The sequence below is a fragment of the Chrysemys picta genome, chromosome 13 (assembly GCF_011386835.1).
Source record: "Chrysemys picta bellii isolate R12L10 chromosome 13, ASM1138683v2, whole genome shotgun sequence".
NCBI lineage: Eukaryota > Metazoa > Chordata > Testudines > Emydidae > Chrysemys > Chrysemys picta.
In genome coordinates, this window is record NC_088803.1 from 11,422,198 (window position 1) to 11,450,187 (window position 27,990).

General features: G+C 45.2%; 1 long non-coding RNA gene across 1 annotated transcript; it reads right to left on the reverse strand.

Moving 5' to 3' along the window:
* Positions 1 to 10,355: 10,355 nt before the first annotated feature.
* Positions 10,356 to 13,880, reverse strand: LOC135975240 (uncharacterized). The gene is made up of 2 exons (XR_010592175.1): positions 13,323 to 13,880; positions 10,356 to 12,005 (listed from the first exon to the last, which is right to left on the reverse strand). It is a non-coding gene; the product is annotated as an uncharacterized LOC135975240 (long non-coding RNA).
* Positions 13,881 to 27,990: the final 14,110 nt, after the last annotated feature.

A 27,990-nucleotide genomic window follows, 5' to 3' on the forward strand; every position in this document is an offset into this window, starting at 1 on the left:
CTTGAGTTAGACACCCTGCTCTCTATTCAATACTCCCCCCTGCCAAAACCAAGAGGTGTCTTGCCTTCCTTCCATAGCCTAGTGGTTAGAGCACATAGCTGGTGTGTGGGCAGCCAGAGTTCAAATCTCTCCTCTGCCTGATTTGGAGTAGGGATTTGATTCCAGGTTTACCATATCACAGGCCGATGCTTTGGGTATTCAGGGTGGTCCATCTGGTGGCCTGTGGGCTGATTTCCAAAAGCCTCCACCCCACCCAGCAGCAGCTGCTGGAGACACGTGGCAGTTGCAGACCCTTGTGGCGAAATACATTCTCTACAAAATGGCATCCTCCATGCAGCGTCACTTCACGCAAGGTCCTGCCGCAAGGAGGTAGCCATTTTGTAGCCCATGTGGAGGTGCCCCAAAACTAACATCCAGCCCACTGCACTGAGAAGATCAGACCACCCACTCATCCGGCGGAGGTGGCCCACTTTATATCACATAATTAAATATTCCTTGGGCCAGAAAGATGGGAAGAATAAATCTACAGTCAGGTGGGTAGTGCACTCATCTGGGCGTGGGTAGACATGGGCTCAGCTTCCTGTGATAATGGTCATTTACCATTTATAAAAGGTGGAAGTGATCAACAGAAGAGATTGAGAAGTGCCCATTTCAGAATACCCCATAGCCCACTGGTTAGGGATCTCACCTCAGATACAGGCTTACCTGGGTTTGAATTCCTGCTCCCCATTCGCTGTAGGGAGGATTTGAACCTGGGTCTCTCACATTATAGGAGATCATTCTCACTCCTGGTTAAAAGGTAGGGAACTGATTGGTTAGGCCCATGCCCACCTTTGGTTAGATGTTGAAAGATGTCTGGCTGCGTGTGTGTGTTCCCTCTGTGTGCCGTCCCAGCCCTGCACAGACAGCTGGCATGGAAGACCTTGAGCAAACCGTCCAATGACCACAAGATCTGGTGGGACGAAGGCACCCAGCCAGGTTTATTATCGACGAAGCACAGTACTAGTATCTCACAGACTACCGGACCACTAATATATATATGCCCGTAACAATGGACCAGCTCAGTGAACGGCAGGACTTTCCGTTCCTCCCTAGGCTAGACAAAGATACTCCCTCCGAGGTACATCTGTCTGGAAATTAAAAAAGATCCCAGAGAAAAAGAATCATCATGTCTGGAACACACCTCCAGATTGGGAGGGGGAGAGCAAACTCCTGGCATTTGCCAGCCCACCGCTCCGCCGATTAGCTATCTGTAAGAAAACTCAACAGCACAAAGCAAAGGGGAGGAATCAGAACCCCCTCCATACATTTCTTTGCATGACAGGCCAAATTTAAGCACCCACAAAGATAATAAAAGAGCACCACAAGGATTAATTACCCCAGGGGAGCAAGTACAGCCTATGGCTCCAATCAAAACACAGCTAAGGAAGTTCAGAAATGTTAACACGGAGGGTGAACCAGTAATGGGACTTAGAACAGAAACAACTGAAATTTACTGTCCCTTCACCCCCCAGGAAAAACAGGCACTACTGTCTGATTTACCCGAACTCAAGTGTGATAACAAGAATACTGAGTTCTGGGACAAGCTGGATGGCCTGACAGAAATACATGGCCTCCATAGGAAAGACGTTCACATCCTGGTCAAGTGCAAGTGCCCCAGGGATGTGTGAGAGAATCTAGATAATAAATGAAAGACAGGGCGCTAGGCTGAAGATCGTAACCCCAACCCAGCAGAAAGGAATCAAGCTGAAGAACCAGCAGGAATCCCAAACCCAGACGCAGGCACTGTAACAAAATTTAGGAATGCACTAGCTGTTGTTCTAAGAGCCCAAACCACTAACTGGGGGCTCTGCAGTCTGTGGTTCAGCAGAAGGGGGAGTCTGCCATGTCCTATGCTGAAAAGAAATAGAATGCATTCCGAGCTTATTCAGGTCTGGAGAATATAACATCCCGAGACCATGGTGTATTCCTACAAATCCAAAAGGAAGGGCTGTCTGCAGATCACCAAGCAGTCCTGGCATTAAGCATCTCAGTGGGAGAGACATACTCAGCAGTAATGAAATGGGCCACAGAAGTAGAAAACAGGAAAAAGAGGAAGGTAGCAGCAACCACACCCTCCGAAGAAATTGTAGCGGTTCATGCAGTCAAAACCACTATCTGCTTCACATGCAATAAGCCTGGACATCTGGCACGTGACTGTAAAAATAAAAATAAAATCAAAACATGCAGTAGTTGTAAAAGGAGCTCAGGGGAGTAATCAACCCCAGAGCTAGCTGCATTGAATGGGCCAAAGAGTCCAAACAAGAAAGATCATCTCAAAATATAGCCATAATTGCCAGTAATAAAGTAATAATACCAGAGTGGGGGGAAGTCCAGTAAAAGCCCTGTGTTCCCTTCACCCTGAAGTGTGGGCAACAGATAAACAAGATTGTGGGCTAGTAAACATGAAGCCTATATCTGTAGAAGGACCAACTCACAAAGCCCACAGGCAGTACCCAATTAAACCGGAAGCCTTAGAGGCAGTTAAAGATATAGTCACTAATTTAGAATCCAGAAGAGTGATTAGAAAAACCACCTCCACAACTAATTCCCCAATTTGGCCCATCAGGAAGCCAGACGGGACCTTGAGGTTAACTATAGACTACACCCACCTTAACCAGGTGACTCCAAAGGCACATCCTATTGTGGCAAGCCCTGCCACTATTTTTAATTTGCTAACACCAGAACATTCAGTATTTTCAGTCCTAGATGTAGCTAATAGATTTTGGAGTATTCCCCTTGCAAAAAAGAGTCAGAAGAAATTTGCATTTACAGTAGGAGACCAGCAGTACACTTGGACCCGAGTACCTCAGGGGTTCCATAATTCTCCCTCCATATTCCACAGGATAATGGCAGAAGTAATAGCACAAGTGCCTTTGGAAGGGAATACTGTGATACTGCAGTATATAAATGATTTGCTAATTGCCAGTTCAAATGAAAAGGACAATTTAAAAACCCTAAACAGACTGTTCATGTATCTTCGTGAGGCAAAATTTAAATTAAGCCCGAAGAAAGCCCAATTGCAACAGCAGCAAGTTTTATACCTAGGGCATAACATATCACTGGGAGAAAAGGCACTCACAATAGACAGAAAGCAAGCAATTCGAGAGTTAAAAAAACCACGGACAGTTAAGGAAGTCCGAAAAGTCCTGGGACTCCTTAATTTCTGTAGAACCTATATACCGGAGTACTCAGAGATGGTGGAACCAATTCAAAACCTCACTAGAGGAAAAAAGCCTGCAAATAAGTTAGTAATATAAGGCACAAAGCAAAAGGCGGCATTTATAAAAATAAAACAGGCTTTAGCCTCCGCCCCCAGCCTGGGCTTACGGGATATAAGAAAGTCGTTCCACCTTTACTGTAGCCATAGTGGGACCCAGTATTCGTCTGTACTAACAGCGTCCAGTAGCATCCCTGTTTACCATAAGACCCCCTGTATCCCAGGGATTACCGGAGTGCGTAGCAGCTCTAGATTGTGCTACGTGGGCTGTGAAAGCTTGTGAATCATACACTCTCACAGGGAAATTAGTGCTTCATACACCCCATACACTTCTTGATCTCCTCAACACCGGGCGACTAAGATCTGTAACAGATGCCCACAGGAGTCAGTGGGAATCAACATTGTGCTTGCAATGCAATGATCCTAACTACTCCATAGTAAGAGACAAAAAAATAAATGTAACCGAATGTCTGAACATAGAGGGAGAGGTACACGAATGTCTTATAGATGGAGAAGAGGAAATGTTGGGAAGAATTAAAGAAGAGCCATTACAGAATCCAGATATAGTTTTGTATGTAGATGGATCAAGAAAGTATGAAAATGGAGTGCCACACACCGGATGGGCAGTAGTACTCAGTAATGAGACAGTGATAGCGTCAGGTCAGATAGAAAAATCAAAGTCAGCACAAGAAGTGGAGCTAACAGCCCTCACAGAAGCTTTGAGAGTGGGGGAAGGCAAGAAGCTCACTGTATATACAGACAGCAGATATGCATTTGGAGTAGTGCATGACTACATGGACGTGTGGTCACGCAGAAGTTTTATAACAACAACTGGCAAGCAAATTAATAATATAGAAACAGTTCAAAGACTAACAAAAGCTGCCAAACTACCATCAGAACTAGCAGTAGTAAAAATAACAGCCCACAATAAAATCTCAAGTAAGGAACAAAAAGGAAATTATTGGGCAAATAAATGTGCCAAAGAAATTGCACAAGCAAGTCCTATTAAGATTTGTGCAGCTAGAGTGCCAGAAGAGAAAGTGAATTTAAAAAAGCTATATGCAACCATAAGCCCAAAAGAAAAACGTAAAAGGAAAAAACAAAGATGTGTATATAAAAAATCACCTCTAGTATGGGCCAGGGGGGAAGGAGCTGGTAGCCCCGGAGTGCATACGGGCTCTACTGCTCCATGCCATCCACTCTCCAGCTCATCTGGAGTGGAGACAAATGAGGGCCACCTTAAAATACTAGTAGTGGCCAGCCATGAAAAAAGATGCTTTACAATTTCTCAAAAGATGTGTAACATGTGCACAAGTGAATGTGGGTAGAAGGAAAAAAGTGCCTCTAAATCACCAACCACGGCCAGAGGGACCATGGCAAAATTTGCAAATTGATTTTACTAGATCCTTGCCACAAAGCAGAGGGTACACTTACATTTTGGTAATTATTAACACTTTTACCCGATGGTCATTCCCAACCAAGAATTGTACTGCTACAACAGTAGCTCGAATCCTAGCAGAAGAAATAATACCCAGATGGGGTTTGCCACTGTCAATAGACTCTGACCAAGGAACTCACTTTACAGGGCAAGTAATGAAGGAGGCATGCAAGGCACTAGGAATAAAGCAAAGATTCCATATACCATACCACCCTGAAAGCTCGGGAATGGTGGAAAGAACGAACAGAACAATGAAAACAGCCTTAACAAAAGCAGTACTGGATACAGGAGAAGGGTGGGCTTCGTATGCTTCCTGCGGTATTGTCTCAAATTAGGGGCAGCCCAAATAGGCTGACTCAACTAACACCCTTTGAGCTAATGACAGGAAGAGCAATGAGAATTCCTAGCACTGTGATCCTCCCTGTGGGGGGGGTCAGAGCTTTTTTGCAGACAGGCTGCAAAACTACATCAAGGCATTGGACAGAGAGAGTTGAAGGATTTATACAACCAAGTAAAAGAAAATCAAACCCAGCTGGATGATAATAGCAGTCTAGACAAACCTGCATTTAAAGATGGGGATTTGGTAATGTGTCGCATTTACCCAGAGGTTAAAGGAATTTTAAAGCCAAGATGGCAAGGCCCTATGAGGGTCCTTCTGACTACTAATACATGTGCAAAAATTGGGGGAAAATTGAGAACATTTTAACGTCACCAAAATCAGTTAAAATTGTTTAAACCAGTATCTGTCAATACTAACAATATTTCCACAAGTGTCTCCACAGGTGAACAACAAGAGGTGAAAGAGAAAGGACTGAAGGGTGACCAGGACAACCAGGGCGACCATGGGGAGGCTTCTGCTGTGGCTCCTGCTGTCCCTGTGGTGCATGAGGAAGGACGCAAGTCGTGTGCCATGTGTGAAGGGGACTACAAAGTCTTGGGCTATCCCTCATTTGAACACAATTACAGGGCATATTGCCACGATGGCTTGGGAGGAAACACACAGACCTCGATACTGGAATTTGTGTGGGATTTTGTGGGAAAGAAACCAAACACTCATGAAAGATTATGTGCCAATTGTACTGACATGGTACCAGTGGAGGTTGGGCCTGCTGAATCAGGATGGGGCTTACCACTTAAAGCACGGACGGAGGTAACCCCAAAGGCACGGCACACATTTGTTAAACGATGGCTCAAATTAGAATGTCCACGACTGGTAACAATTAACCGGGTTATCAGAGACAGAGTGGAACCACCCGATTGTGTCATGCCCTGAACAAATCCCTGTTCCAAAACCAGAATTAATAATAATAGGACCAGTCCTACCGGTCCTCACCTCGGTGGTATTCCACACTTACAGGGTCGAGGTGCGTATTCCTTTAAAGGAAGTAAACAGACAATGTGCAAAGATCAGGCCTCGAATGAGTAGAAACATTACTAGCCTAACAAACCAAATTGGTGAGCGCTTAACTAGACAGAAGAGAGGATTACTAAATACCCTTGAAGGATGGTGACCTCCCTACCAGTATGGAGGAGGGATCATGTTATTAAAATAGAAGGTCGCTGGGATAGCATTGTATCCTAGTGAAGGTTGCACCAACTCTGATAAGGAAATTCTGTGTACATGCCCATATAATGTTCTAACGAATCTGTCTAGGTTCGAAGTGGCCATTACTGAGAAACTGGCGCACATGGAGCTGGTCCAGATGAATGGTACCTACTGGTGTGTGACTGCCCAGAACCACTCCATCGAGCTAAATGGAAAGTCCTGCCCCTCGAGACATCCATCCGTGTGCATGACAGTCCCCTGAAGGTCAACCCTGACTGTTGACGGGACGCGGCTCCACCGTACTCCGCCAATGATGGGTAACCTAACATGGGATCCGGAATGGCACTACGGCAGTAAGTATCTAGAGGAGGGTCTACAGGCCCTGCAGGCGAAGATCGAGGAGTTGGTGGCCGAAGCCCAGAGGCATATTGGAGAAGGCCGTCTGAGGTACACTCAGATAGGGGAAACCGTGGACCAGGCCGATGTGAAGTACTCAAAGGCAAGAAACCAGGCAGTGGAGGTTAAAGCAATGATTATGGGCAATGCCATCTCAGGTGACAAGGTCCCCTGGGGATGGATCTAAGTGCTATTTTGTCAAGTTATGTAGAGATTGTCTATCCTAACATTCCTGATGGTACTGGTGCTTTATCGGCGACTCCGCAGTAGGCTGGGTACATTAAAATTAGTATATTTGACCTGGCGGGTTAGGGAACCCTAGGGTCAAGAGGAGGGACTGAAGGGTTAAAATCCATGTGCATGTTATATAACAACCTGGTATATGAATTATGCCAGCTCTTTTTCAGACCCAGAGTCCAGAGTTTGGTCTGGAGACCAGAGGCCTAGCTAATAGTGATCAGCTACGAGAAAGCTGGGGTAAACAAAATAACATTGCCTTTGCTAAGGTATGCTTGGTCAGTAGAAATGCCAGATGTTAAGGCAATAACTGAATAATTATGTTTCATCCAATGTTTCAAATTGAACAAAGAATCCCTGTTCCTATTGTGTTTCTCCTGAAGGGAAAACAGTCTTCCCACAGATCCAACCTTGAGTTTATGAAAAATTGGCACATGTCACTATAATGATATGGCATCCTTCCACCTCCCTTCTGAGGGACCAATGCCCTGCCTTAAGACATAAAGGAGACAATCTCTATTTCCATATGCTTTCACTGTTTCTTTGCTTTAACCCCTAGGAATGTATCTGGTGGACAATCAAAGGAGTTGCTCCGTTCCTATGGACCCCAAATCAGAATTCAACATATGTATTTTATACTAATAACATTTTATTAAAGTATTAATCAAATGTTAACTTGCTAACTTGAGACCATGGGTGGAGACATTGTGTAACCTTTTAACCATTGGCTATTGTGCTATCTTGTCTTGCTGCAAAACCTATCCCGGGGTGTGGAACTGCCTACCACGTCACCTTCACCCGCCCATGGAAAATCTATATATTTTATTGTAATCAATTGATTGACAGTGTCTCTGAGCTTAATAAGCCAGGTGACACTCCGCCAGCGCTGTGTGTAATAAACCCCTATGCTTTGACCTCTACACGGTGTGGATTTATGTCCTTCACTTGGTACACAGAGAAACTATTGCAAATCGGGTCTGCTGTACAAAAGGAGAAACTGTGGTACTCCGACTCGTAAATTTCAATAATCTGTCCCCACCAGGGGGTTGGGAAATTTTCTTTATTTTTCAGACACTCTACAGGCAAGCTGGTGCCAGAGGAAGGGCAACTCAAAACACCATGGGTCTACTGTCACAATGAAAATTGTGTTGTGTGTTTTGTGTTGTTTGTCTTGTTATTTTGGTGGCTACAGTACAAGGAGGGTTAACACACATACCAGCACAGATCAATGCATGGTATGACCTGCCTGGGAAGCCCGGTCTACCTAAGCTGGGAAATACCAATGGGAATTAAGGCCCAGTCTGCTGCTATTGGGCACAGAGAACACAGGGTGGGAATGGGGTCATTGCACGTAAATAAAAAAAGGTACAAATTGGGGAGGGGGGGTGAAAAGGAGGACGTATAAATTATGTTACAGGCATCTTACAGGTGAACCTACAAAGGGAAGACCAAGGATCCCCTGGCCTGGAATGGAGCGATTGGTGTTGCTAATCACAATTGCCTTTGCAGGATTAATTTTCGCAACCCTCATGACAATCTCATCAGGGAGATGTCGGGACTATTTTACTGACTGTCAGGCCTTCGTCCGATATCCAAAATCCAGTCAAGAGCAATCAAGTAACCTCCCGTGTTCTGCTACCTTATTACCATGAAATGAAACGTGGGACTCTAAGGACATTTTCTGGGCCAACCCACAGACTCTGGTGGGATGGAGAACAGTGACACTACTGGTAATTTGTCTGGGAATGGGACTAGGTTATTGGCCCTTAAGAAGAAGACCCAGGTGGCCGTGCAAACAGAACAAGAATGGCTATGGGAAAAGCAGAAATGGAGAGGTCCCACCAGACTGGGGGGGAGGAGGGATGGCAGCAGTATCAATAGGAGGACTGGGTGGAGGATCACTGGGGTTGGGTGCAGTCAGATTTTAACCTTACCCAAAATCAGAGGGGAGTCATCTGGGTTAGGGAGGGGGAAAACATTTCCATCCCATGTATGTGGGTGTGTTGCAGGGTAGCAGAGACTAGGTTCACGTTAATCCCCAAACCCAAACCCCAGCAGGGGAACTGGACCTGGATCAACAGCATGCCAGGAAGGTAACCAGGTAATCGCCCTTAATGCAACACCCATCAGGACAGAGGTGCACCTCATCCCGCAGGATTGGGATATTGGGCGAGCAGTTCCACAGTGCATACCCTATAGCAAGGCCTCTATGTCCCTGCTCAAGTGGTCAATGGAGCCAGCAAAAACGGGACTTGGGAAACTGTCTATGGAGTGGGTATAACACAGTAAGTGACCTAGAAATTGACACTCGATGGTCAGAATTGGCAAAACTGACTAAATCTATGGGAGTAATTGGAGGGAATGCCCACCAATTAATGCTCTGCAAACCATGGCACTAATTCATAGAATCATAGACTATCAGGGTAGAAGGGACCTCAGGAGGTTCATCTAGTCCAACCCCCTGGTCAAAGCAGGACCAATCCCCAGACCCCTAAACAGCCCTCTCAAGGATTGAATTTACAACCCTGGGTTTAGTAGGCCAATGGTCAAAGCACTGAGCTATCCCTCCCACAATTGTTACAGACCTAACTCAAATATTATTGGTGTTTACCGATGGGGTGGTAAGTGCATCTGAGAGGGCAGAGTGGGGCGCAGCATGTGCCTCGGCACAGGCAGTGCTTATGGTACACCTCCACCACATCTTGCAAGCTGAACTGAAGGGTACATGGTCTCCTTTACTTAACCCAATGGTAAACACCCGGTTCCCCTTACAGTGGACCAACACTTGGACCATCAGTTTGGGGTCCTGCTCACCTCAGTGGTGCATACTTTATGCCAGGGGAGTGGGAATAGTGGCCCTCGATACAGGGCATTCCACTGGCACAGGGCCAGGTAGACGTCTGTCAGCTCCAGTGGGCAACCAACCAGATTGTGTTCCAATTCACATGGGAAAATAGTACTAGATACATATGGGACCTTGGGGAGCAGACTCAACCCCTGGGGAGGGATAGGGAAATTTGGTGAAATCGCTAAGATTTTCGTGGTACCTATCTCTGCCCTTTGTGACCATGATAAGGATACTACCTAGCTCTTGTGTAGTGCTTTCCATCCATAGGTCTCAAAGGACTTTATAAAGGAGGTCAGTAGCATTATCCCCATTGTTCACATGGGGAAACTGAGGCACAGAGAGATGCAGCAACTGGCGCAAGGTCATCCAGCAGGCCAGTAGCGGAGCTGGAATTAGAACCCAGGTGTCTTGCATCCCTGTGTACTATCCATTAGGCCACACGGCCTCCCACACTCCAACAGTGTAAGTTAACTCCCCCTGGCTAGTATTGCTGATGTGAGGGCTGGGCTCAGAGTAGTCCAACCCACCTGCTCAAGGCATTGTAATCAGCTTTCAGTTGTTCCAAGAATTTGACTATGTGTGTTGTTCCTTGAGTGAGATCATTCAAGCCAAACCAAACCAGTGAGACAAGTTTTGAGTTTCAGAGTGCCTTTATTTTTAAATGCCTTGCACATAAAAATATTAAAGTAAATGCTAAAGCAAATCTAGTGCATGTGAAAAACAGCTGAGTCATGTTTGCTAGGTAAACCTTGTATTTAAAATATTTAACTTGAGCAGATTATTGGCAATCTCTCGGATTTTCTTCCTGAACACAAATCACTGTGGTTACCTCAAACTTCTACCTACATTTCAAAAACTTACTTGGCCATCGGAAGATATTTTAATGATGAGTGGTCACCCTATGGCCATTGTTTAACTAGATATGGACAGAGTTTTAATCATCCTTAATTTTAATTTCTCTTTGTTTTACATTTCTGCTGTTCTGAAATTGAGAGAAGCGGGTTATGAGGTTGTGTTGTACCTTTTCCCTTATAGATTACACAACTATTAGAAATCAGAAATCTGTAGTTCCTTAAGATGAAAGTTTTGAGACCCCTTGAGGTGAAAGGTTGGAGATCCTTTGACGATGAAGGTATTGAGACCTCTTGAAGTGGAGAATTGGAAAACCCTTGAGGTGAAGGGTTGGAGATCTCTTTCGGTGAAGAACTGGAGACCTCGTGAAATGAAGGACTGGAGATCTCTGACACTTCAGTTCTCACACCTGAGTTGTAAGACTTACACATCTGAACCCTGTGTCACATGTTTACACATACCTCAGGAAATCTCATCCAGCAGAGCTGTAGTGCTGCTACAGATCTGGCACTTTGCACTCAGAGCTCTCTCTCCCTCCCCACCGCCTCGGCATCCAGACACCATTCTCATGGGAGGGGAAAGAGGAAGAGAGAACTAAAGAGCCCAACAGTTCAAGGTGGCTCCACTGCCATTTCCTCCTCCCTTCCTGTGAACAACAGGACAGGACAGCTCCTCCACTTTGCCCTCCCTGGAGCTCCAGCCTGGCAGAGGAGGGTGAGGAGCCCCTGGAGCCACCCTCCCCAGCCTGGAATGGGGGAGGGGAGCCCACTACAGCCCTCCTAGCCTGGGAGAGGAAGCCAAGAACTGGAGGGGAGGCTGGAGGAGCAGAACTGCTGGGGATGCATGTCCTTCCTTATTTTCCACTTTGGTTTTTGTGCATTTAGTAGATTGCAGTTGCTGTGTAGTCATGGTTTGGTATTGTTACTGGTATATGCATCAGTTACCAGTCTTTCTGTGGTGTCATATTAAAATACAGAAAAACTCACACCCTTGGACAACTTGATATTTCTGATATCTCTGGAGGTGATGGATTGGAGGTCCCTTGACGTAAAGGACTGGCGGTCCCTTGAGGTAACAGATTTGAGGTCTCCTGAGGTGAAGTGTTGACCATTACTATTCCTTCTTGGTCAGCTGAGCCTTCTCTTGAAATGTTACAAACTCTATCTATTATACCAGATATCTTTTCATTGTCAATAGATATCGAAATTGTTTCCGGGTCAGCTAAGTATTCATCATTTAGGCGTTTCTTAAATAATTGCCAGATAGCCTCTTTCTTCCGTTTTAAAATATACTCATGAGCTTTTTGCTCTAGTAGAATCCTGCTTTCAGCTTCATCCACTGTTATCTTTTTTCTGTCGCCCTTCTTGCAGCAGCACATGCATATTGAACCAATACCGACAAGAGCCAATATGCCAACGAGACCCGTGACCTTTGAAAAAAAGAACAGTATGTTAAAACCTGTTATTTGCATTAGACTTTTTTTCTATAACTCTTTTATATCCCACCAGAAGGGTCTAGAGGACAAATCCTTTTATTTATATTTAGCTACAATGATCATCATAGAGTTGAGGCCAGAAGGGACCATTAGGTTTGGCTTCCTTATCTGCATAAACAGGGGAATCTCGAAAAGGAGTAGAGAGGTTATTATACCTCTGTATGTGGCACTGGTGCGACCGCTCCTGTTATCTTATGTCCAGTTCTGGTGCCCACAATTCAAGAAGAATGTTGATAAATGATTAAGGGATTGGAAAACCTGCCTTATAGTGAGAGATTCAAGGAGCTCACTCTATTTAGCTTATCAAGGAGAAGATTAAGGAGTGACTTGATCACACTTGTAAGTACCTACCTGGGGAACAAATATTTCATAATGGGCTCTTCAATCTAGAAAGCTAAAGCCTAACAAAATCTAAAGGCCAGAAATAGAAGACAGAGAAATTCAGACTGGAAATAAGGCATTTTAACTCCCCTGGAATATGTAAACAGGAGCTGACAAAGAGGGCCCACCCCGATCCTCAAAGGTGCCAGAATACATTTAACAATCTCTTTACAGAGTTGTTGTAGCTGCGTTGGTTCCAGGATATTAGAGAGGAAAGGTGGGTGGGGGAATATCTTTTATTGGACCAAGTTCTGCTAATGAAAGAGAGACAAGCTTTTGGGCTACACAGATGTGAAGAAGAGCTCTGTGTAAACTTGAACGCTTGTCTCTCTCACCAACAGAAGTTGATCAAATAAAAGACATTACCTCACACACCTTGTCTCTTTGAGAATCTGGACCTACATTACTTCAAGGACTCAAACATCTGGGATTGCCACAGGAGAAGAAAAACCACTAACTTCCCTTTATTTATCGAGATATTTCCCATCCACACAGGAAAAGAAAACTAGTGAAAAAGAATTCCGTACATTTTGTTACACCAGTGAAATGAATTCAGATAATTGCACTCATTGTCTAGCTTCCACCTCTCAAACATGTTTTTTGTAATGAGTAATCTTATGTATATTGTTTATTCCTTGCCTGAGTTCTACAATCAAGGATGCACATCCCTTTAGAAAGCTGAAGAAATAATGAAACCTCGGCTCACATTGTATAGCAACTGGTGGCAGATCCTAGCTTCCTCTAATTTTTTAATAAAAACTATTTTTCCTGCATAATATAAAACACAAGTGGCAAAATTCTAGAGCAACTCAAGAAAACTGGCTGAATGAAAGCAAAATTATTTCCTCATTCAAGGCAGGTGGATCTTACCTGGAAAATCTGATAAGCAGTAATTGATTGACGTGGGTTTTCTCCTGTGATGTTCTCCCGGAAGCAGTCAGCATATCTTCCATCCAGAAGAAGGATCACTATCCACAACAGAGCAGGGAAAACAGCCTTTAAAATAATGCAACAGCAGCCACAGTCACACTTGCACTTGTCTGTACAGCATTTTTTGTCAAAGTCGCAGAAATCGTTTGCTCTATAACAATGGCATAGACACCCTGGCTGGAAAATTATGCCTAATATAAACAAAGTCAGAGCTGGTATAATGAAATAGACCAGGCTGTAACAAACTCTCCACGTCAGGTTTTCTGGGCATTTAAACTCAGATTCCATTATCTTTTCAAGCACTACCAAAATGAGTGAGCATAACGACATTGATATAAGAGTAAAATGTTTTTTCCATATTCCAATGAAGATGCTGCCAATTGTCATTTTCACCTCTGATGAGATTGTCCCCAGCTCAAAGTCTGAAGTGAAGTGAAGTGAAGTCTGAAGTCTGAGTGAGTAAATTCAGATATGTGAACGATTACGGACCATAAGAATGAAAGTGAAACTAGTGTTTTCCCAGAATGGCTCATGTTCACTGTTCCACTGTGATATTGCCTTAGATACACAATTGTTGGCTTATGTGTTAACAAACTGCATAGCTTCAATTTCCAAAGCAGTCGGATTTCAAACAATTCAAGGATCAGGGGATCAGAAATCTAATTCTAGTTCTTCACTACAGTTTATCACTAACTTCTCAGTGGAGATCATTTTTTCTGCAATAAACAGATCATTCCTTTATAGGTGTAAATATGAGGTTTCTGAAACTTACATTAAATCAATCAGTAGAGCATTATGTCTCAAAAGAAAGAAGATAACCTTAGCTAAAAGCCCATTATGGTTGAGTGGTTGATTGAATGCAGCAATAGAAAAAATGCAATATATAACAAATGTAAAAAGGGGAAGTAAGCACAATCAATATAAATTAAAAATTATAATGTGTAGAACACTGATAAGGAAAGCTAAAGACATCAGGGAAAACTACGCAGATGGCAGGGCTAGAGAAAATAAGGACTTTTTTAAGTATATTAGGAACAGAAGAAATCCTAACAAATATTTCTGTTCTGAATTTGGAAAGAAGTAGGATAATGTTTTTGTGAGGATGCTGAACTACTTTCCAGTCCTTTAGTAATGAAGGATGATGCTAAAATTATTTAGAAAAACTGGATGAGCACAAGTCCATGGGGCCGGATGCGCTGCATCCGAGGGTGCTAAAGGAGTTGGCGGATGTGATTGCAGAGCCATTGGCCATTATCTTTGAAAAGTCATGGCGATCGGGGGAGGTCCCGGATGACTGGAAAAAGGCTAATGTAGTGCCCATCTTTAAAAAAGGGAAGAAGGAAGATCCGGGGAACTACAGGCCAGTCAGCTTCACCTCAGTCCCTGGAAAAATCATGGAGCAGGTCCTCAAGGAATCAATTCTGAAGCACTTTGAGGAGAGGAAAGGAACAGTCAGCATGGATTCACCAAGGGCAAGTCATGCCTGACTAACCAAATTGCCTTCTATGAGGAGATAACTGACTCTGTGGATGAGGGGAAAGCAGTGGACACGTTATTCCTTGACTTTAGGAAAGTTTTTGATACGGTCTCCCACAGTATTCTTGCCAGCAAGTTAAAGAAGTATGGATTGGATGAATGGACTATAAGGTGGATAGAAAGCTGGCTAGATCGTCGGGCTCAACGGGTAGTGGTCAATGGCTCCATGTCTAGTTGGCAGCCGGTTTCAAGCGGAGTGCCCCAAGGGTCGGTCCCGGGGCAGGTTTTGTTCAATATCTTCATTAATGATCTGGAGGATGACGTGGACTGCACTCTCAGCAAGTTTGCAGATGACACTAAACTGCAAAGTCCTGCACTTAGGACGGAAGAATCCCATTCACTGTTACAGACTAGGGACCGAGTGGCTAGGCAGCAGTTCTGCAGAAAAGGACCTAGGGGTTACCATGGATGAGAAGCTGTATATGAGTCAACAGTGTGCCCTTGTTCCCAAGAAGGCTAACAGCATTTTGGGCTGTATAAATAGGGGTGTTGCCAGCAGATCAAGGGACATGATCGTTCCCCTCTATTCGACATTGGTGAGGCCTCATCTGGGGTACTGTGTCCAGTTTTGGGCCCCACACTACAAGAAGGATGTGGAAAAATCGGGAAAGAGTCCAGCGGAGGGCAACAAAAATGATTAGGGGGTTGGAGCACATGGGTTATGAGGAGAGGCTGAGGGAATTGGGATTGTTTAGTCTGCAGAAGAGAAGAATGAGGGGGGATTTGATAGCTGTTTTCAACTACCTGAAAGGGGGTACCAAAGAGGATGGATCTAGACTGTTCTCAGTGATTTAGACTGGATATTAGGAAAAACTTTTTTACTAGGAGGATGGTGAAGCACTGGAATGGGTTACCTACGGAGGTGGTGGAATCTCCTTCCTTAGAGGTTTTTAATGTCAAGCTTGACAAAGCCCTGGATAGGATGATTTAGTTGGGATTAGGTCCTTCTTTGAGCAGGGGGTTGGACTAGATGACCTCCTGAGGTCCCTTCCAACCCTGATATTCTATGATTCTATGATTCTAAACAATATCTAATAGTGATGAATATTTTTAAATCAGCAGGCTTGGATAACTTGCATCCAAGAGCCCTAAAAGAGTTGGTTAAGGAAGTCTCTGGCTCAACGATGTTAATTTTAATAAATCTTGGAATCCAAGGGAAATTCCAGAAGACTCGAAGACTGCTAATATTGTGCCAATATTAAAAAATGGAAAGTGAGATGACCTAGTTAAACAGGCTGGTTAGCCGAACATTGATCCCTGGAAAAGATGATACCGCAATTGATAAAGAATTAAATTATTGGAATATAATTAGTGGCAGTGAAGATAGGTTTATGAAAATAGGTCTCTTTGGTCTAGCAATTCAAATTCAAATAAGGCACCCATTTCCAGTGGATCACCATTGGATAACTCTTAAGGGAAGTGGTGAACTTTGCATCTCATGCGGCTTCCAATCCACACTGGCTGCCTTTCTGGGACATGCTTTAACCAATCACAAATCATGGGGCTCAGTACAGGGTAACTGGGTGAAATACTCTCTCCTGCCTCCCAGGAAAATACCCTAACCTTTGGGCTAGGTTGGGGCTGACCTCATTCAGTTGTTCCTGTAGAAGCTGTTCCATTTGTATAAATAATTAAATAGGTAGCCAGGCAGTAATTGACTGTATAGACCAGTGGTTAGGGCAGTCCCCTGTTAGGTGAAAGCCCATGGCCAAGTCCCTGCCGTGACAGCTGGTTAATTATTTATCCACAGAGGAACAGATACAAGAGGAGAGATGGAGAGGGCACCGTCCCAGCATGCCACCTAGCCTGGTGGTTAGTGCACTCAGCAGCAATGTAGGAGAGCCTCATTGACTTGGCTGCTTTGTGCAGGTCTTCCAGGCAGCAGTGGCAGAAGAAAAATCAACTGGAAAAATATTGGAAGCTGATGCAATGATAGGAGTGGGAGCTGCTCAGGGCTGGAAGTGAAACATTGCACTTTACACTGGCTTGGTTTCCACCTGAAAGCATCCCTTTAAAGGTTCAAATGGTCTACTTTGTTCTAAGCTCAACTGGCAAATGTTATAATCAATGATAACGAGAACAGGCATTTCTGAGATTGTCAGCCCTTTGATGGGGGGCTATGTCTATGCTCTGTGTTTGTGCAACACCCAGCACAATGAGATCCTAGCCAGGGACAGGGATGTTTAGATGCTACCACAGAACACACAATAAATCAAAATAAAAGGCCTGGAAAAATAAAACAAATACAGCAAAAAATCCATCATGACAGGCCTCTCATTAAAAAGTATCAAAGCTCTTATACAATGTAAATGAAGTCTCAACTTCCATTTTACAGTTGAGGAAAATGAGGTACAGAATAGCAAAAAGGTTAGAAAGGAACCTGACTCCATGTGTCGCTCTCTCCCACTAAACCACGCCGTCTAACCTCTTTGCACACACTACTGGGAAGTCATTTTAAGTGAACACAACATACTTTAGGCCTACCCCGCCCTCCTGTATGCTGAGCAGAATGGTTTTATTTTTGCCAGGGCTGGTAAATTTTCATGCTTAATCCTCACACTGAAATCTCTCGCCTGCATGAGCCAAAACTCTCAGTCAAAAACAATATTGCAGTCCCTTAGTGTCACAGTTCTGAAAACAAGACAATCATAAAATCATAGAATATCAGGGTTGGAAGGGACCTCAGGAGGTCATCTAGTCCAACCCCCTGCTCAAAGCAGGACCAATCCCCAGGAAATGAAAAGTTACAGGGATCAGCTACTTCTGTCCCAAACTTAGGCCTCTTCTACACATTGTGTGTGTCTTGATATAACTATGCCAGTTGTGGGGGTGATTTTTTTTTCCTGCTAAAGTTATACCAGTATAAACCCTTAGTGTGAAGTCAGTTTTACTGGTATAAAGAGCCGTAATCTCCTGCCAGTATGGGACTAGGTGTACTTAGGCTTGGAAAAATTTTGACTGGTAAATGTTGGTGAAAGCTAATTTTACCACGCACGCACATGAACCCTGAAAAACATATTTCCATCGATAACAATCAAAACTTACAGGTAAGGAAAGAAAGAAAAGTGCTGCTTGAGAACATGTTAGATTCCCACGTCCATGTGTATAAAACCTGTTGTGAAAAACGCTGCATACAGCATGGATTTACAGGTCTGCTAAAACTGACTTGAAATCTTTAGCTTTTTTAATTTTAGCACCAAAAATCGTTATCATCTGACCTCCCCCATGATTTCCTGCCACTATGGTGATTTAAATAGATCACAAGTTTAAAAATGCTAAAAGGCATAATTCTGCACAATTGTGAAAATGTAAACTGATAAAAATTAAAAATTTGCTGACAAAAACCCATCGATATTATCTGCCAATGTTATAAAAAATGAAAATTGAATGCTGCCAAGCCCAGCTATGCTGGTATAACTGCATCCACGCTAGCTAGGCTGTACTGGATAGTTATACACAACTTACGTGTGTAATAAACCCTTAGCGTCACTGTCATAACTATAAAGGGAAGGGTAACAGCCCTCCTGTGTACAGTACTATAAAATCCCTCCTGGCCAGAGACTCCAAAATCCTTTTCCCTGTAAAGGGTTAAGAAGCTCAGGTAACCTGGCTGACACCTGACCCAAAGGACCAATAAGGGGACAAGATACTTTCAAATCTGGGGGGGGGGGGGGAGACTTTTGTTTGTGCTCTTTGTTTTGGGGGTTGTTCGCTCTTGGGACTGAGAGGGACCAGACATCAATCCAGGTTCTCCAAATCTTTCTGAATAAGTCTCTCATATTTCAGACTTGTAAGTAAACAGCCAGGCAAGGCGTGTTAGTTTATCTTTGTTTGCTCAACTTGTAAATGTACCTTTTACTAGAGTGTTTATCTCTGTTTGCTGTAACTTTGAACCTAAGACTAGAGGGGGGTCCTTTGAGCTCTTTAAGTTTGATTACCCTGTAAAGTTATTTTCCATCCTGATTTTACAGAGATGATTTTTACCTTTTTCTTTAATTAAAAGCCTTCTTTTTAAGAACCTGATTGATTTTTCCTTGTTTTTAGATCCAAGGGGGTTGGATCTGTATTCACCAGGAGTTGGTAGGAGGAAGGAGGGGGGATGGTTAATTTCTCCTTGTTTTAAGATCCAAGGGGTTTGGATCTGTATTCACCAGGGAATTGGTGAAAGGTTTCTCAAGGCTTCCTAGGGAAGGGAATCCATTTGGGAATGGTGGCAGCGGACCAGATCTAAGCTGGTAGTTAAGCTTAGAAGTTTTCATGCAGGCCCCCACATTTATACCCTAAAGTTCAGAGTGGGGAAGCAGCATTGACATGGTGGCAGAGTGGTGGGATCATTTTAAACCAAAAGCCAGTAAGATTTTTTTCCCTCCTTTCTAGCTGCTTGGAAACCAGAGCTGAAGGTAGATGTATATCTTATCTCGCCTTGCCTGAAGGCAGAGGTGTTAAGTTTTTTTTTAACAAGGGTCTTTGTTAAGAGAAGGGTTCAATCAGTGAGCAAACAGCTGGTAAAAGGAATTTACAAGCTGAATTGTTTTTTCTTTCTTTCTACCTCTCGGGGATAGCTAGTTAGAAAGTCTCTGTTACCTCAGCAGCAGCTTAAGCTGAGTGCATCCCAGTTTCAGTCAACTGCAGAGGGGTGTGGCCCAGCACAAGAAAACAGGAAAATGACTACCAAAGAAGTAGCTAACAAACTAGAACTGGCCAGACTAGAAGTAGAAGAAAATGAAAAAAAAAATCAGAGACTGCTTCAATTAAAAAAACTCGAGCAAGAAGCTGAAAAGAAAGCCAAAGAGGAGGCCCATGAAAGAGAAGAGAAAGCCAAAGAGGAGGCCCACAAGAGAGCTATGGAACTGAAAGAAAAAGAGATGGAGGAGAGGGAAAAAGAGAGGAATCATGAACTTGATATATCAAGGGCTAGGCCAGATATACCAGCCAATCCTAGCAACCCCTCTCCAGGTACCACTTCCCATCCCAGAAAATTCCCCACCTACAAGGCAGATGATGATACTGAGGCCTTCTTAGAAAATTTTGAAAGGGCCTGCCTTGGATACAGCATCACTACAGACCAGTACATGGTAGAGCTGAGGCCGCAGCTCAGTGGACCCTTAGCAGAGGTGGCGGCTGAAATGCCTAAGGAACACATGAACAGTTATGAACTTTTTAAAAACAAGACCAAACTCAGAATGGGGCTAACACCCGAGCATGCCCGTCGGCGGTTCAGAGCCCTAAGGTGGAAACCAGACGTGTCATTTACCCGACATGCCTACCACATTGACAAAAATTGTGATGCCTGGATATCAGGAGCAAATGTTAAATCTTTGGAAGATCTGGTTTCCCTAGTAAAAATGGAGCAGTTTTTAGAGGGTGTTCCTGAGGAAATAGAAAGGTACATCCTAGATAGGAAGCCCAAAACTGTAACTGAGGCGGGGGAGATTGGAGCCAAATGGGTGGAGGTGGCAGAAAGGAAAAAAACTAGTAGCAGTTGGAGCGAATATCAGAAGGGGCAAGCTGAAACAAAACCTTACCACCGGGGACAACCCAAGGCCCCACCCACATCCCAAGGGAAACCCCAGACGCCTTCTCACCCCACCACACCAGTCTCCACCAACCAACATCGCCCCGGTGATACCTTAGCAGGGCGATGTTTTAAATGTAATGAACTGGGACATATAAAGGCTCACTGCCCCAAGAACCCCAACTGATTACAGTTCATTACACCCCAATCACACCAAAGATCCCCAGACCCAGATGCCTCTCTCATACCTTTGGAGCGAAGGGAAACCTTGAGAGTGGGTGGAAAGAAGGTTATCGCTTGCAGGGACACTGGGGCACAAGTGTCAACTATCCACCAATCCCTAGTGGACCCCAAACTCATCAACCCGGAGGCTCCAGTGACAATTCAACCCTTCATGTCACAGTCTGTAACCTTGCCTACAGCCAAGTTGCATGTTTAGTACAAGGGCTGGTCAGGAATGTGGACTTTTGCAATCTATGACAATTATCCCATCCCCATGCTGCTGGGGGAAGACTTGGCCAACCAGGTGAAGCTAGCCAAGAGGGTGGGAATAGTCACCCGCAGCCAGGCTAAGCAAGCTTTCACCCCCATCCCTGTTCCTGAGCCGTCCACCAGGGCCCCATCTGTGTTACCAGAGACCCAAACAAAGGTGGTGGAACCGGATCCCCTGCCAACGACTGCAACAGCCATAGTGGATTCAATCCCAGAGACCCAGCCAAAGCCAGTCCCAGAACCGGAACTGGCAATGCAACCAGCACCAGAACCATTGCCAGCACTGAGTCCAGCGCCAGAGGGCACCAGCGAGCCTGAACTGGCAGAAGCAGCAGATAACCCTACCCAAGAGGCTCAGCCAGAGCCTGAAATACCACATAGTGCACCAGCGGACAGCGGTTCACAGTCAATGGAAACAGCCCCAGCACCTGAATTGCTTCCAGAGGGACCAAGCCCCAGTCCACAGTCCAAGGAGGAACTGATGTCTCCAGCATCAAGGGAACAGTTCCAGGCCGAGCAGAAAGCAGATGACAGCCTTCAGAAAGCTTGGGCGGTGGCACAGAGCACCCCACCACCTCTGAGCTCTTCTAACCGATCCCGGTTTGTTGTAGAACAAGGACTTTTATACAAGGAGACTCTTTCTGGTGGGCACCAGGAAGACTGGCATCCTCAAAGACAGTTGGTAGTTCCCACTAAGTATCGGGTAAAGCTCTTGAGCTTAGCCCATGATCATCCCAGTGGCCATTCTGGGGTGAACAGAACCAAAGACTGGTTGGGGTAGTCCTTCCACTGGGAGGGAATGGGCAAGGATGTTGCTAATTATGTCCGGTCTTGTGAGGTGTGCCAACGAGTGGGAAAGCCCCAAGACCAGGTTAAAACCCCTCTCCAGCCACTACCCATAATCGAGGTCCCATTTCAGCAAGTAGCTGTGGATATTCTGGGTCCTTTCCCAAAGAAGACACCCAGAGGAAAGCAGTACATACTGACTTTCATGGATTTTGCTACCCGATGGCCGGAAGCAGTACCCTTAAGCAACACCCGGGCTAAAAGTGTGTGCCAGGCATTAGCAGACATTTTTGCCAGGGTAGGTTGGCCCTCCCACATCCTTACAGATTCGGGAACTAATTTCCTGGCAGGGACCATGAAAAAGCTGTGGGAAGCTCATGGGGTGAATCACTTGGTTGCCACCCCTTACCACCATGAAATCAATGGCCTGGTGGAGAGGTTTAATGGAACCTTGGGGGCCATGATACGTAAATTCGTAAATGAACATTCCAATGATTGGGACCTAGTATTGCAGCAGTTGCTTTTTGCCTACAGGGCTGTACCACAGCCCAGTTTAGGGTTTTCACCATTTGAACTTGTCTATGGCCGCGAGGTTAAGGGGCCATTACAGTTGGTGAAGCAGCAATGAGAGGGGTTTACGCCTTCTCCAGGAACTAACGTTCTAGACTTTGTAAGCAACCTACAAAGCACCCTCCGACACTCTTTAGCCCTTGCTAAAGGATGCTCAGGAAGATCAAAAGGCCTGGTATGATAAACATTCCAGAGAACGGTCCTTCAAAGTAGGAGACAGAGTCATGGTCTTAAAGCCGCTCCAGGCCCATAAAATGGAAGCGTCGTGGGAAGGACCATTCACGGTCCAGGAACGCCTAGGGGCTGTTAACTATCTCATAGCCTCCCCCACCTCCAACATAAAGCCTAAGGTATACCATGTTAATTCTCTTAAGCCCTTTTATTCCAGAGAATTAAACGTTTGCCAGTTTACAGCCCAGGAAACAGATGACGCGGAGTGGCCTGAAGGTGACTACTACGAAGGAAAAAGGGATGGTGGCGTGGAAGAGGTGACTCTCTCTGCGACCCTTGGATGTCTGCAGCGACAGCAGATCAAGGAGCTGTGCACAAGCTTTGCACCAATTTTCTCAGCCACTCCAGGACGGACTGAACGGGCATACCACTCCATTGACACAGGTAATGCTCACCCAATTAGAACCCCACCCTACCGGGAGTCACCTCATGCCCAAACTGCTATACAAAGGGAGATCCAGGACATGCTACAGATGGGTATAATCCGCCCCTCTAACAGTGCATGGGCATCTCCAGTGCTTCTAGTTCCCAAACCAGATGGGGAAGTACGCTTTTGCGTGGACTACCATAAGCTAAATGCTGTAACTCGTCCTGACAACTATCCAATGCCACGCACAGATGAGCTATTGGAGAAATTGGGACATGCCCAATTCATCTCTACTTTAGACTTAACCAAAGGGTACTGGCAAGTACCACTAGATGAACCCGCAAAGGAAAGGTCAGCCTTCGTCACCCAGGCAGGGGTGTATGAATTCAATGTACTCCCTTTCTGGTTGCGAAATGCACCCGCCAACTTGCAAAGACTTGTAGATGGTCTCCTAGCGGGATTGGGAGAATCTGCAGTTGCCTACCTCGATGATGTGGCCATTTTTTCTGATTCTTGGACAGAACACCTGGAGAACCTGGGAAAAGTCTTAGAGTGCAACCGGCAGGCAGGACTAACTGTTAAGGCTAAAAAGTGTCATATAGGCCAAAACAGAGTGACTTACCTGGGGCACCAGGTGGGTCAAGGAACTATAAATCCCCTACAGGCCAAAGTGGATGCTATCCAAAAGTGGCCGGTTCCAAAGTCAAAGAAACAGGTCCAATCCTTCTTAGGCTTGGCCGGATATTATAGGCGATTTGTACCACACTACAGCCAAATCGCCACCCCGCTGACAGACCTAACCAGAAAGAAACAGCCAAATGCAGTTCAGTGGACTGATGAGTGTCAAAAGGCCTTTAACCAGCTTAAGGCGACACTCATGTCTGACCCTGTGCTAAGGGTCCCAGACTTTGACAAACTGTTTCTAGTAACCACAGATGCGTCCGAGCGGGGCGTGGGAGCAATTTTAATGCAGGAAGGACCGGATCAAGAATTCCATCCTTTCATGTTTCTCAGCAAGAAACTGTCTGAGAGGGAAAGTCCCTGGTCAATCAGCGAAAAGGAATGCTACGCCATTGTGTACGCGCTGGAAAAGCTACGCCCATATGTTTGGGGACGGCGTTTCCAACTACAAACAGACCATGCTGCGCTACAGTGGCTTCATACTGCCAAGGGGAATAACAAAAAACTTCTTCGGTGGAGTTTAGCTCTCCAAGATTTCTGCTGGACTCTCTCCAATTTATCCACACCCTTTCTGTATTGGGGGGCCCAAAACTGGACACAATACTCCAGATGTGGCCTCACCAGTGCCGAATACAGGGGAATAATCACTTCCCTCGATCTGCTGGCAATGCTCCTACGAATGCAGCCCAATATGCTGTTAGCCTTCTTGGCAACAAGGGCACACTGCTGACTCATATCCAGCTTCTTGTCCACTGTAATCCTCAGGTCTTTTTCTGCAGAACTGCTTCTTAGCCAGTTGGTCCCCAGCCTGCAGGGCTGGCTCTAGGCACCAGCAAAAGAAGCAGGTGCTTTGGGCGACACATTTGCAGGGGGCAGCATTTGGGCCATCCTTTTTTTTTAACTCACTTCCTCCTCCTCTCCAGAAGCAGAGCCACAGAGCAGCTGGGTATCCAGCCTGGGAGCTGAGAACCCACAGGACCCTGGGAGCTGTAGTTCCTTGCCTAGCTCCCTGCCTATAGAGCCAGCCCTGGAGCAGGGAAAGAGCTACGGTTCCCAGCATTCCCTTGGCAGCTATCAACAGGAAAGGGAGGGGTAGGGAGTGAGGTAGCTGAGACCTCATGCTGCAGCTTGTTGTGAGTTGAAAGGGGTGGCCCTGTGAATGGGGAACAACTTATGCCCAAGGAGTAGAAGGCTTTGGCCCAGATATCCCCTTCAGAAGACTTCCCCAGACTGGATTAGGGATACTGGTGTGACCTCACCTTGCAGTCCCCAAAGAAGGAATTGGGTGGACTAAATGGATAGTGCCCCTCTCTATCTGAAGCCTAGCAAGGGAGGTATGTAGACCCCACTAGAATTTAAAATGAAAAGTAAGGGAGGGGAGGCTCTACTAGACTAGGCAGCTTTAGATACAGTACCAGGCACGTAGGAGGATTTCCACTTCTGAGCCATGGAAGCGGAAATTGACTTTTCCTTCCAGATTTAGTTAATATTCAGAAAGGGAATCTAGCACCTGCCTTCCGGATTTGAACACCCTCAAAATTCAGGAGTGCTCAAGCTCAATTCGGGCAGCTGTTACTTCATTTCTCCCAGATCAAATATACTGATCCACTGTAACTTGCTGTAGAAAAAGTAGGATAAAATTGAGCAAGAAATGCTTCCCAGTGGTTTGCTTTTTCTTTTTTCTTTTTAGTTTTATTTGTTTAAAAGGAAGACAGTGATATTGCATTGGCAAATTCCCCATAGAAAGAAAGGAACAAAAGAATAATAAAGGCTCCTCAAGGTTTCCTCATTTATGTAGGACAGTCTTATACTATGCATCCAGATATCCTCCAGTCACACAAGCTGAAAATTGTTCCACTTTACTGCAATTCTGTAAACATATGGGAACCAATCCTGTCTGTGTTCTGTGCACATCCAAAATTCCTGCTGAATGACCCGCCCTGGGAGCGAGTTACCAGTGACCCAGGGCTAGGACAGCAGGAGGGTGCAGGTTGGGGGGAGAGCCCAGGGCTAGGGTGGGGGGAGGGCACTAGTGGGGGGAAAAGGGGGGAGCCCAGCGCTGGGGCGGCAGGGGGTGTGGGTGTGGGGGGGGAGAACCCAGGGCTGGGGCAGCATGGAGGTTGGGAGGGGGAGCCCAGGGCTGGGGTGGGGGGCAGCCAACATTTTTTTTGCTGGGGGCAGCAAAAAAACCTAGAGCCGGCCCTGCCAGCCTGTAGTGGTGCTTGGGATTCTTCCATCCTAAGTGCAGGATTCTGCACTTGTCCTTGTTGAAACTCATCAGATTTCTTTTGGACCAATCCTCCAATTTGTCTAGGTCACTCTGGACCCTATCCCTACCCTCCAGCATATCTACCTCCCCCACCGGTTAAGTGTCATTTGCAAACTTTATGTTTTGAAATATTTATGAATATAATGGCTACTGATTGTATGATTAGGGGGCTGGAGCACATGGCTTATGAGGAGAAGCTGAGGGAACTGGGCTTATTTAGTCAGCAGAAGAGAAGAGTGAGGGGGGATTTGATAGCAGCCTTCAACTACCTGAAGGGGGGTTCCAAAGAGGATGGAGCTCGGCTGTTCTCAGTGGTGGCAGATGACAGAACAAGGAGCAATGGTCTCAAGTTGCAGTGGAGGAGGTCTAGGTTGGATATTAGGAAACACTATTTCACTAGGGGGGTGGTGAAGCCCTGGGATGGGTTCCCTAGGGAGGTGGTGGAATCTCCTTCCTTAGAGGTTTTTAAGGCCTGGCTTGACAAAGCCCTGGCTGGGATGTTTTAGTTGGGGATTGGTCCTGCTTTGAGCAGGGGGTTGGACTAGATGACCTCCTGAGGGCTCTTCCAACCCTAATCTTCTATGACTCTATGATCTTGGGGCTCACTCCTTGGGATGTGGTCGAGGTAAATGGGTGGTACAGCTATGCTTCTGCAGGGTGTAGCTGAGCTTCTGCCACAATAAACCCAGCCATAACTGAAGACTCCAGTCTCCGTGTGTTTCTGTGTGTCCGTTGGTCATGTCTGAAGACAGACGATACCCCAACAGTTTAGTTAATAAGAATTGTCTGTGCATGTGTATTTGGGTAAGATCTGAACTATTTAGTGACCTGGTGGGTGATGAGTCTGATCCTTTGGGACTGGTAGAACTTTTTATATGATGAACAAGAGTTTCAGTAATCCTCACCATATTTGCTTGGCTGTCTGGGAGGAAGCCCAAAGCTGGGTTGCTATAAGGGAACTGAGTTTTTGGCTTCTGGGTAACAAGTAGGGCTTGTTGTGGGAGCTGTTTTTATTGTTGGCTTGGTAAATCCAAGTATTGGAATAACCACCAGTTTGGGGGATTGTCTGCCCCATTCTTTGCAGTTTGCCCTAATTGAGCAACCCCAGTGCGGCCCTGCAGGACCCCAGTGACACATATATACAGCATTACCCTAGTGTTCGCCTCACAACTGAGACAGGCTTTGAAATCAATCAAGATGCTGTTCCAAAAGCCGTGGATGGTGGCTCTGGGAGTGCTATGTCACTGTCCCAGTCAGTAGTGGAGAAAAAGGCTGGGCTTGATTGGTGAAAAATGGACTCATGAAAGAGGTAATACAGCTCAAGGACATTGCCTTTGGATATTCCAGTTTCACAGTGCAGGGAAATACCTGTCCAGGAAACTTAGCTGGATTTTGTCTACATATAACCAGTACAATCCAGATGGGAACTCACGCTTTCCAGCCGACATGTGATGGGGGCACACTCTCTCAGGTCATTACTCCTCCTGACAATCTAAGCATCCTATTAACTAGTCTGTTTCCACCCATTATGAAATGACACCTACAAATACATGAGCAAGTGGCATGCACAATGGAAGCTTTGGTTCCCATAGTCAATCTTATTTGCCAATAAACGCAGGGTATCCAAAGGGTTCAAGAGCAGGTGACCACACCTTGATGAGCCATTACAGAGGAAATCACTTTCCATCCTCTAGTACAGGGGTGTCAAACTCAATTGCACAGGGGGCCAAAACTCAAAACTCGCGGGCCGAACAGTATAACCATTTATTTAACAGACTAAATATTTATGTTTTTTAACCATTAATATGAACCAAAATACAGGATATCATTCCAAAATAAATACATTTCAACTTAAAATATTTTGCTCTTCATAAAAAAATATCCTGTCAATACAATACATTCAAAATCTGTACATGCTGGAATATTAAAAAATCTGAAAATATAAATAAAAAATTGAATTTAAAGCAAAAGTATAATCATAACAAATCATAACATTCCATTTTCTTGTCCTATTTAGTCAGAGCCTGATACTTGGAGTCTTTTCTTTGCAACAAGTTCGTTTATGTTTGGGGTTAGGTTCTGTGTTGTGAAGATTCTCAGGATCGATTGCAGGTGTTCATCAGTGAGGCGACTCCTGTGTGACGTTTTGTTAATTTTCATC